Consider the following 11,026-nt stretch of genomic DNA (forward strand, 5'->3'; position numbering starts at 1 on the left):
AAGAGCTGCGTGCGCCGGATGATATTATGAATCGACGACTGCGTCTCTGGTACTACATCATTGCTTCTTTAGTGCTCTTGTGATCTACCAGTCACAACGGTTACACGTTAACGTCAAAATTCATACCGTAGCGCAAAATCACACCGGTGTACTCTCTGTACCGTTTATACCGTACACCCCTAAGTCCCGCCCACTGGCACTGATCTTTAACAGGTCTGTAGCATCAGTGCGTCCCAACCCCTAGCCGGGTTTGAAAATGAGGAGCGCTTGTAGTATTTTAGAGTCCCCCTCCCGCCTTACACTTCCTGCTTTAAATGACACAAAGAACAGCATTTTGCGTCATTTAAAGCAGGAAGTGTTAGAGGTAGACACAGATCTCTCCCGTCTCAGGGGAAAATGATGGAATGATGTAAGACAATTCAAAAATATGACTGGGTCTCTCTCTAACGATGCAAAGCTTACAGTTTTTTTCAATTGCTTGAACACGTTTTGCAAAATTTGGCTCATTGTGTCAAAACTCAACACACAAGCAAATAAGACAACAACACTGGGAAATAAAGCATTCACATCTATGTCAAATTGAAACTCGGCTATCGAAACCTAACAATTCTTTGTAAAAATGGCACTCTGATGTCAAAATGAAACACACTTGCATCATATGAATACACTTTCAGATCAGCAGCAACACACTGGTCTACTTTATATTAAACACTGTAGTCTTTCATGTTCACTGTTTTTATTCAGTTCCACAGAGGGCACGTTTTCACCATAACCAAAATAAATACTAAATAATGTACATTGCAGTACTGTACATTACAGTGCAGTAAATACAATTTGAGCAAAAATAAATAAATAAATAAACCCTACTGTACTGTGAACACAGAAAAACATGGCAATTGTGCATGGGTGGGCTTATGGACCCTGCCGTCTGTTGGGGTCTGGCCATAGGATCTCATCAACATCACAAGCAATATTTTCTTCCGCAAAGCATCGGGGAAAATATTGCCTTGTGTGCCGAATCCATCCATGGATTGACCCTATGTTGATGTCTCCGCTGGCCTGTTCCATTGCCTGCCGAAGAGGCATGCAAGCATGAGGTAGGCGGTCATATACGCACCATCTCCAAGCCGAAAATAATTCTTCTATGGGGTTTAGAAATGGTGTGTAAGGGGGCAAGTATAGGACTTCAAATTGATGATGGTTGGTGAACCAGTTGCGGACCAGAGCAGCCCGATGGAAACTAACATTATCCCAGACAAAAACAAACCTGGGCTGCTTTGGTCTGTCCTGTACAGCTGCATCGTGAAGTGCATCCAGAAATGTTATTATATGTTCGGTATTGAAGGGACCTAGTTTTGTTTGATGGTGCAGTAGCCCTTGAAGGCTTATGGCAGCACACAATGACATATTTCCCCCGCGCTGCCCCGGGACTTGCACAATTGCCCTTTGGCCAATTATGTTACGACCCCGTCGTCTTGTTTTGCTGAGGTTGAATCCAGCCTCATCAATGTAAATAAATTCGTGAGGCTGTGCAGCTCCATCCATCTCCAAGATGCGCTGTAACAAAACAAAATACATGCAATACAGATTTTAGATGGCATTACTCAAAACACTCAACTACAGTACTACACATACAGAACCCCCACCCCATCGAACAGGTACCTGGTACCTCTCTGAATGTATCTATGTGGTACTGATACAATGGCACATATTCAGCTGTAACTGGATGACACCAATACTGTATTGTAAATGTAAAGGACTGTAACACTTACCTGTACATATTCATGTCGAAGTCCTTTGACCCTGACACTGTTTCTCTCAAATGGGACCCTGTACAATTGCTTCATGGTAATTTGGTGCTTTACCAAGATGCTTCTGATAGTGGAAATGCTCACTCGCTCTATGTTATTGAATACTTCTCTATCTGCAAGTATTTGTTGCTGTAGCTGGTTGAGACGGATTGCATTGTTTGCTCGGACCAGGTCCACAATGACATGTTCCTGCTGTTGGGTGAACCGGCGCTGGCGTCCGCCCCCAGAAGGTCTTCTAGTCATTCTATAGAAAAAAGCAACCACGAAATGTTACTGTATTGGTTTGCTTCTTTTTTACAGTACTGTATATACTGTACTTTACTGTATATACCATAGAAAGTACTGAAACACCTCAATGTAGGTAATCCAAAAACGACCACTTTCGTTCAAAAAGGAGCATTAGCCACCCTGCAATACAGTACATGTGATATGGTACAGTACTGCAAATACTCTAGATACAGTCTGAGTAGAGTAGAAAGTAGAGAGTTGAAGACATACCTGTTTTCGAGTCGGAATATCCATATTATGGATGAAACTGTTGGTGTTCAGTTTTGGAAGAAAGTATTCTCAATTAACCAATGTTTTTAGGATTTTGAATAGATGTGTTTTCCCAATGGTACAATGAGACATCATTTTTGAATTAAGTATCTTATGTAGTGTGCAGGAGCAAGTGTGTTGCAGAAAGGAGCAAGTGTGTTGCACAATTGCAACTAAAGTGCAAAGCAGCGCTTTTGTTTAAGGAATGGTTACATGTGTTTAACGTATAGAAACAAAAACTTCAAGTTGTGTTGCTTTGGTCTAAGCATGTGTCTATAGTGTTCAAGCAATTGAAAAAAACTGTAATGCAAATGGGTGAAGTGTGCCTTTAAAGGGGGGATTTTATGCCAACAGGATTGATTGGGATTAGCCATTAAAAGCAGTTAAAAAGTCGGCCTTTTCATGTGTTTGAGTGAAAGGTGTCCACCTACATTTATGAGACATAGATCCCCACTTGTGATGTTACTAAAGATAGATTTCAAACGGCTTGTAATGGCTAATCACACTCACACCTGGTGGCATAATATCACCCCTTTAAACAGTATTTATTGCCATGAAACATTTGATTGGTTTGAGCTGAAGTCGCTTCTATTTTAAGAATGCTGTCACTTTCCTTTTCAATGAGTTGTTTGTACATCATAGATAGTATCTGTAATCATTGTAACAACACTTAATTTTCAATCAGATCTATGTATCTCTCTCTATCTTGGTTGTTTAAACGAAGATAGAAAAACATGCCGTAGCCTGTAATTCTTCCATGTACCCTTTCTCATCATTACGTTACATTGACTGTATGCTTTGTTCTCAGCCCCATGGGAAGAGTCTGCTAAATATGACTCATCGTCAAGATTTTCAACCATAACAAGACAATGCTATCTTGAGCCTTCCGCTTGCTGCAGAACATTACCAGAAGCACCTTTCCTTCGGCCTCCATATTGCTCCTTCGACAGTTTAAGGCGAACCTTGAGTTTTTTTAGGGGATAGGTGTGACGTGAATCGGTAGCTACACCTTAGCATGGAAGAGAAACTTATTGTTGTTGTTATTGCTGTTGATCTAGCCTTCAGTGCTAGTGGTGAGCACAGCCTATGTTCCGGAACTAAGCCTCTTCTTCACATGGGAGGTCTTTGGAAGATCCATGCTCTGCCAACTACTGGGAGAAAGGTCAGCTTAACGCCGCTACTTCTGCTGCACAACACAATTTCATTCCCACCCAAGACCCCCATACCGGCTCTCTCCATCGTCCCCTTTCTTCCTTTCCTTTACTTCTCTCTCTCTCTCTCTCTCTCTCTCTCTCTCTCTCTCTCTCTCTCTCTCTCTCTCTCTCTCGTTCGCTCTCTTTCTCGTTCGCTCTCTCTCTCATTCGATCTCTTTCGCTCTCTCTCTCTTTCTCTCTCGTGCTCTTCTCTCTTTCTTGCCATCTGTATCATTATCTCTCTCCCCCTTGCTTCCTTTCTCACACAATCTTTTTCTCTCTCCCTTTCCGGAACTCACACCTCTCTCTCTCTATCACTCTCTCTGTCTCTGTTACATCACCCCCCTTTATCTTATTCTCCCTTTCTCGCTCATACACATACGGAAATACCCACATTCTCTCACGAACACACAGCGTATTTAAATGAGGTTTAAGAGGTGATAGGCTCCAAACCAACCCGTAGCAACGCTAGCACCATGCTACGGGTTCCTTTTACTGAGGTGCTAAGAGGATTTCTCTTTTTTTGTTGTTGTTGGTGCCTCAGTTGTTACTGATTTTCAGATGGAAACTCGTGTTGTGGAAAAGTTGCGTTGGGGTTCTAATGATCCTTTTAAACCCACCATGATTGATGATGATCGTTTGAGTTTAATTAGGATCCGGATCCCGATACGACCACTGGAGGACATTTGTTTAATGCATGTGAGTGATTCCCCAGTGCTGCGGTTACCCCCTAACCTAGGCTGTTGGGATACATCACGCTGCTTCAGATTAACCTCATCTTTATTTCCTTATTGTTATTGTTAACAATATTAGTATCCATAGTGATAGTAGTTGGTCATTATTTGCCCTATTACAGAGTAGTAGTAGTATTGTTATGACCGTTAATATTTCAGTGATGGTATGTATAAGTAAATGCAAACTCAAGCTCAACTTTTCCAATACTTTCCTTAGATGGATATTGAGACAAGGCCTGGAGTCAAATCAAATCTTTTCATGAATCTCCATCCCTTCATTCTGTTTCTCCATCCATGAGGTGTAGAATGTAATCGTAACCCCCCGAGGGCCACTTGTGTGTGTGTGTGTGTATGTGTGTGTGTGTGCGTGTGCGTGTAAGTAAGAGTCTGTGTAAGCGTGATGCTATCCGTATGTGTGTCAATGAATGATGTTTGTGTGTGTGTGTGGGTGGGCGTCTGGGTGTGTAAGTGTGTGTATATAAATATATAATAGCCTTATGCTGGTCGTGAGTGTGTGTGTGTGTGTGTGTGTGTGTGTGTGTGTGTGTGTGTGTGTGTGTGTGTGTGCACGTGTGTGTGTGTTTGTGTGAGGGGGGAGACTGTGGTTATTAAACAGAGCTGTCAGTCACTCTCCAGAGGTTGGGGTAGTCCCTGATGAAGTCATTCATTATTTACTGAGGCGTCCGGCCGACAAACAATCAATTATTTCAATAGGAATAATTCACCTGATGCTTTGAATACTGATGAGTCTAGCCAAAAAGGGAGGGGGGAGGTAGGGTGGGAGAGAGGGGAAGACAGAGATGAAGAGAGGGAGAAAGTGGGAGGGGGCGAGAGAGAGAGCTTGAGAGACTCTGGCGAAAAGACTTACAGAAGCAGAGAGAAAAAAGAAGGAGAGGAAAGAGAAAGCGTTGGAGGGGACGTCATGGGGCGATCAAGATACTCACAGGGAGCGGCTGCAACAGGAAACGAGGTGGGAGGAAAAGACAGGGCAGGGAGAGATCTGGGGATGGAGAGACAGAGGAAAATAGGGAGAGAGATGGAGAAAGGGAGACAGTGATGAAAAGAGAGGGAGAGGGAAAGAAAGGAATGAATTTCCTTTCTCTTTCCTCCGAAGAACGGAGGAAAACGGACAGAAGGACAGAGAGATGGGGTGGTAGATAACCAAACGCAGCAGGAAAGCCAACGAGAGGAAGACTCGAAGGGTGAAGAAAAAGAAAATGATGAATGGTCCACTGATCCCCCCCCGTTTGCTCCTTCACCTCCGTCTTTCCCATCCCTCCATCCCGTGGAACAAAACGCCACACCGCGCAGGATATGGAAATGACCGCCTGGGCCAAGGCTCAGCACAGAGCCGTTTCATTATTCATTTTTTTGATATGCGATGAATAATCAGATTACAGCTGATGAATGAGCTGAATTATTCAGTGGCTGTGATTGGGCCCTGTGATTGACCACAGGAACCGAGGGGGGGGGGGGGGGGGAAGTGTTCCTGGATACCTTGAGGGGTCTCACATCATGTGGTTGGTTGGGGGGGGGGGGGCGGGATTTGCTCCCAACCAACCCCTGCTCCCTCTAGTGCCAGATATGTCTGGCTTCTGTTTGTTTAGGGGCTAGTAAAAAGGTTGTTCTAGGGGAAAGGTTCTGGGTTCGGTCCCAAATGTTCGCAGCCTACCTGTTGTCATCCTTGAGAAGACTGCCCTAACCTCTAGCTGCTCCTTTAAGACATGCAGCTCAACAATATACAAATCATGGTCAGTAGCTTTGGTGGAAATTGTCTGCTAAAGTGCACAATTCTATGCTTCTTTATTATCAAGCCTTAAAGGAGACACTTTTGAAACTGCCTGAAACCTCTCTGCCTTTTGCGAGTCGAACATTGCTAGCTGCGACTCTATCCATCTCCCATCTCAACTTTTGCTTACTTGCTACATTCCCTAGTTCAGTGGCCGCTCTAATGACCAGAATACAGTGTGTTGTGAGGAGATGGATATGAGTTGCCACTCTAAAGAGGAGGCTGCTAATGTATTTACAGATACATCTGTTATGATTGGGCAGGGGGGAAGTGAGTGATTAGTCACACGGCGTTGGATTGATCTCCGCTTCTAGCCCAGCAGCCTAGAGTTAGACATGGACCTTGTTAAAGCGTCCCTATTTTACCGAGCTGTGGTCGGATGGTGATTTGTCATTGGAAGCCGTTAAAAAAAATCTATCCAGCGGTGACATCACAAGTGTGGGTGTCCGCAAAGATCTATGAAGGATAGATGGCCAACTCCAGCCTACCATTTGGTGAAGCCCTATGGCAGCACGATGTGGTTAGGTTCTATAAGCCCAAAGGTCTTCATGACTACTCGCCATGGCAACTGGTAGTTATTTAAATATGCGGGGTAAGAGAGGCTCTTGAATACATTAACAGATGCAGTTATCTAAAGTTAATTTGGACAGGTGATGGTGGGAAAAATCAAAACATCTGAAAACAACCGGACAGACAAGTTAACATAAATGAATATGTTGCGTCCCGAAGAGATGGGCCTTCAGCAGAACTGAACGCAATGCTTTATTTACGTCCATATACGTGCACACAACTTCCCCTCATTAGAATGCCAAGGGAAAGGGTAAATCTTTTGTCAATCCCGGCTGTTATACTTTCTGGATGTAAAGCATGGAGCAGTGTTTAACATTCTATCTATATTTGTCTCAACAGTGCTGCTTCTCTTTTTGTGGTGATGTTTGGAGATCGGATCCAACTGACTGACTTGAAATCTAGTGAGCCGCGGGGTAGTCCTATCTTGTGTGGTTAGCGCAGTTAGCTAACAGCCAGGGTAAACAACGGGATGAGTGGCCTTGATGGATGAATGCACATCCATGGAAGTCCACCGAGTGTGGCGTTAGCAAAGGGAAGAACGCGGACGTAAACAAAACCTATCATTGGTTATTTTAAGCGTACGTCCGTTATGATTAGTCAAAGGGGGCTGTAAGGCTGTACCCACGGACACGGACAAGAGGGAAGGAATGACAAGTGAGAGAGAGGGAGAGCGGACCTCTGGAAAATAATATCAGAGAATCAATCTGTGTTTGTCCAACAAACACGCCGTCTGGAATGTTCCTGGCTAGCAGATTCCATGTGAGTAGGACCTACGGTCAGCCAATCAAATAGCTAGGCCGCTCTGATGCTCTCATGCGCAACATGAAATGACCCCCCCCACACACACACACACACACACACACACACACACACACACACACAGTGTGATCCCCGGAAACATGTATCCTTTAAGACCCTTCGTATCTACCACTGCCTCAGGGCTTCAACTCCAACTCCGCTCATGTGTGGCTCGCTACATGAAACCATATGCAGTAAAGAACCCACACGGGGGGGGGGGGGGGGGGGGGGGGTAGACAACACACAAAGGCAATTGTATTAAGAAAGGCTCATGATTCCGTCTCCGTCCCTCATGACTTCTGCATGGAAACACACGGAATGCACATGAGTGTGTGCCTGAAGCAGGGCTATTGATATGGAAACGATCGCTGACATGGCATGTACATCTGTGGGTGCACTATAGCTATTACATGCACTTTATTATCTTCTTAAGCATCTTCCCTTGTTTGAAATTACACTTCCACGATTAATTTAGTTATCTTCTGTGGATAAGTAGATATATATGCACAAATGGAATCTGGATATCTCATTCTTTATTGCTTAAATATAGTGTGTGTGTATATATATATATATTATAATTTTTCTTTGGTATAGCTGATAGTTGAAAAATTGCAAGGAGAGGATAAAAGTCGAGAGTGCTGGAGCCTTCTGTGCCCCCCACCACAGCAGTAGTTGGACCCTGGGAGCAGCAGATAGTATCTTACCCCTGACCTCCAATGCTCCCTGCCCTTGGGGTACGGCCATTTTGTTGACGTTGCGTCGGGGCATCTTATTGAGATGGAAAGGCCTCAGCACTATCGGGGTGGTAAAACGGCAGCGCTGCCGTCCACATCCAAGCTCGGCCGCCAAAGAGGGAAGACAATGTTTCCACTGACGAGGCCGAAGTAGGTCAACCGTCTCAAACTGCCCACAGGAGACGGCCTTCCTCAATCACTAATCAGACTGAGGAGCGTGCTTCGCCTCGCTTCCCCCAGGGCCTCTCTTTCGAGTCGTAAAACGCAAAGCTCCCGACGACAGCGGTTTTGACGGGATGACCAGACCCTGGCGAGCCGGGGGGCCCTAAACCCAAAGATGGCCCCCGCGGTCCCACAGACATCCTCTTCATCGTCATTATCAACAACACGTTCACTCTGTGATGTACACGATGTAACTGTTCTCTCTGTCAAGCCGGCGCTGACTGCCCGCTCTAATTCCCTGTGTTGCATTAAAATGCCGATACTTTAACTGGAGCGCTCCCAGGAGAGGAAGGTTTATCTCCCGCCCCGACGGCCCGCCCCCCACCGCCATCTCTCCCCTGATGGTATTTATTTTAGTGACGGTCAGGAAAATCAAGCGTGAAAGTGACTTTAGATTTTCGGTTAATCACAGTGTGAGTCGAGGCGTGTCGCTGTACAGTCTCTCAGCGCGTCCAATCTTACAATTTATTCAAATAAGGCCAGGGATCATCAGGAATTACACATCCTCAGTTTTATTCAATAAAACGTTAATCTCTCTCTCTCTCTCTCTCTCTCTCTCTCTCTCTCTCTCTCTCTCTCTCTCTCTCTCTCTCTTGCCCTCTCTCGCTCTCGCTCTCGCTCTCGCTCTCGCTCTCGCTCTCGCTCTCTCTCTCTCTCTCCATTTCAGTTGATGGCCGTCTTTCCAGCTAGTCCGCGGAGGAGGCGTCATTAGGCTGCGCTTGGCGCCAGGCCACCCCCCCTCCCCCTGCAGCCATGTGAAGGTTGTCCAACAGGGGCCTTACGTTGAGGCACCCACCCTGGGGTTGGCCCTTGGGGGATCTCCAGCATCTATCGACTGATGGTGAGTCCCCATGGGCTCCAACCACCCGATGGAAACCACCATCCCCATCGCCACTAACACCGAACCAAGCCATTTAGCGGTAGGTTTGAACTAATTTAGTGGAAAGTCACCCTCGCGGGCAGCACGGGGGAGATCAGAACGTGACCCCAATTACGGAGCTCCCATAATCTGGTCGCTTTTGAGGCGGGAAGTCCCCCCGCTCCTCTTTCTCTTTGTGGTGACTCTGTGGCCAAGGGCTGATCCAGAGAATACAGCTGCGACGAGCAAATGGATCTGGGCTTCATTAGTTTGACACAATCTGTGTGGTGTTTCAGTTCCGTAATTGGGTTATGTCGGTGGCTGTTGATGCTGATGTTAGAATAAGCTCCAGGCGTATTCTAATTCTGCCGTTTCTCACAACTTTACTTATTATGGTAATCGCTGACCTATTGATTTCATGGCCTGAACTTAATGTATGTTTAATGATATTTTGCGGTTGTAATTTGACATGAGAAGATATTCAGGCGGATAATTGAAGTCAGTTTATTTTGAATAATGGCGATTCAAGCCACCTGATCATTGATGGCTTGATGATGGCTTGTAGTTTATCTAAAGATGTTTTTATTTCTGTGTTTGTGTGTGTGTGTGTGTGTGTGTGTGGGTAAATAATTTCTGCCTCGTTAATTTTGATGCATAGCGCCTTTGATTATTTTGCTGTGGGAGCCGGGCTCAATCATAACAGCTGACTGTACGAAATCATTACCTCTAATAGTAGCCATGGGCTCCGTCTAATAGTACCCTTTGGCAGCTGATTGTTTAACCTCGGACCTGTTATGTAGTTAATAGCAGCCCATGTGACTTGATTTGTAATGCTGATTGGCTGCACGGAATGGCAGCCTCAGCCTAATGGAATACCTTTTCAGTAATTTTAGTAAATATGGAGTCGTAGGAGACCCGCTTACTGATTGGTCAATCATATCAAGGTAAGATTACTGTCGGCATGACTTTGAACCAGTTAGACTGAAACATGACCAGAGATCTGAACACGTATTTGGATACACACTAACCAAGATTTTGAATGCCAGTTAAATAGCATCCATCCTCAGCCTTTCAGTCGAAGAAATTTCAATTTCAAACATGGCCTACATTTGTATCCAAAAACCACAATCCCTGCCAAGATGAGTGAATACTGGCCTTCGCTCAAGGCACTCTGTTTCCGACTCATTTGTCAACGGGGCTAATTTCAATGCAGAGCTTTTTCAGCGATACAACTCTTCCTAAAAGAACGCGGAGTGCTTCCTAGATCTTGGTATTCGTCTATAAAATCCTGAGCTGTCAGGGGGATTTATGATACCATTTTTTTTTTAAGTATTTCAAGTTGACTCCGAAAGTCCTTCCAGTCACACACAGCAGAACCCACAGAGGAATAGTTTGGTACAACGGACGGCATATCAGCGGCAACGTCCAAAGACAGTGTAATGAATGAAAACCAGTTTGGACCCAGTGACGCAACCGTTGCAAACGGGGGATGGGGTGGAGACAATCTTATCCTTCGACACTATCCTTCCTCTCGTTGTGTAGTGTTATCTTTTTATTCTGTCTAACCTTGAGGACTTGAGTGAATCCAGAACTTGTTAGGTTTTAAGGACATGAGCTCTGCTGTCATCTCCCTACAACCCTGCCATCTCATCAGTGTCTGCTCAAAAAGAATAGAGTCTGGACTTTAGATTTTATCCTTGGAATATTCTCCAGTAACCCAGAGGTAGGCAGCAGCTCTGTGCAGCCGCTACGTGTTCAACTCCCAGCCAGAAGGTTGTC

General features: G+C 45.1%; 1 long non-coding RNA gene across 1 annotated transcript; it reads right to left on the reverse strand.

The window, feature by feature from the left end:
* Positions 1-1,150: 1,150 nt before the first annotated feature.
* Positions 1,151-1,981, reverse strand: LOC132465461 (uncharacterized). Its single transcript, XR_009527590.1, has 2 exons — positions 1,803-1,981; positions 1,151-1,767 (listed from the first exon to the last, which is right to left on the reverse strand). It is a non-coding gene; the product is annotated as an uncharacterized LOC132465461 (long non-coding RNA).
* Between the last annotated feature and the right edge of the window lie 9,045 nt (positions 1,982-11,026).

Source organism: Gadus macrocephalus, chromosome 10 (genome assembly GCF_031168955.1).
Source record: "Gadus macrocephalus chromosome 10, ASM3116895v1".
Classification (NCBI taxonomy): Eukaryota; Metazoa; Chordata; class Actinopteri; order Gadiformes; family Gadidae; genus Gadus; species Gadus macrocephalus.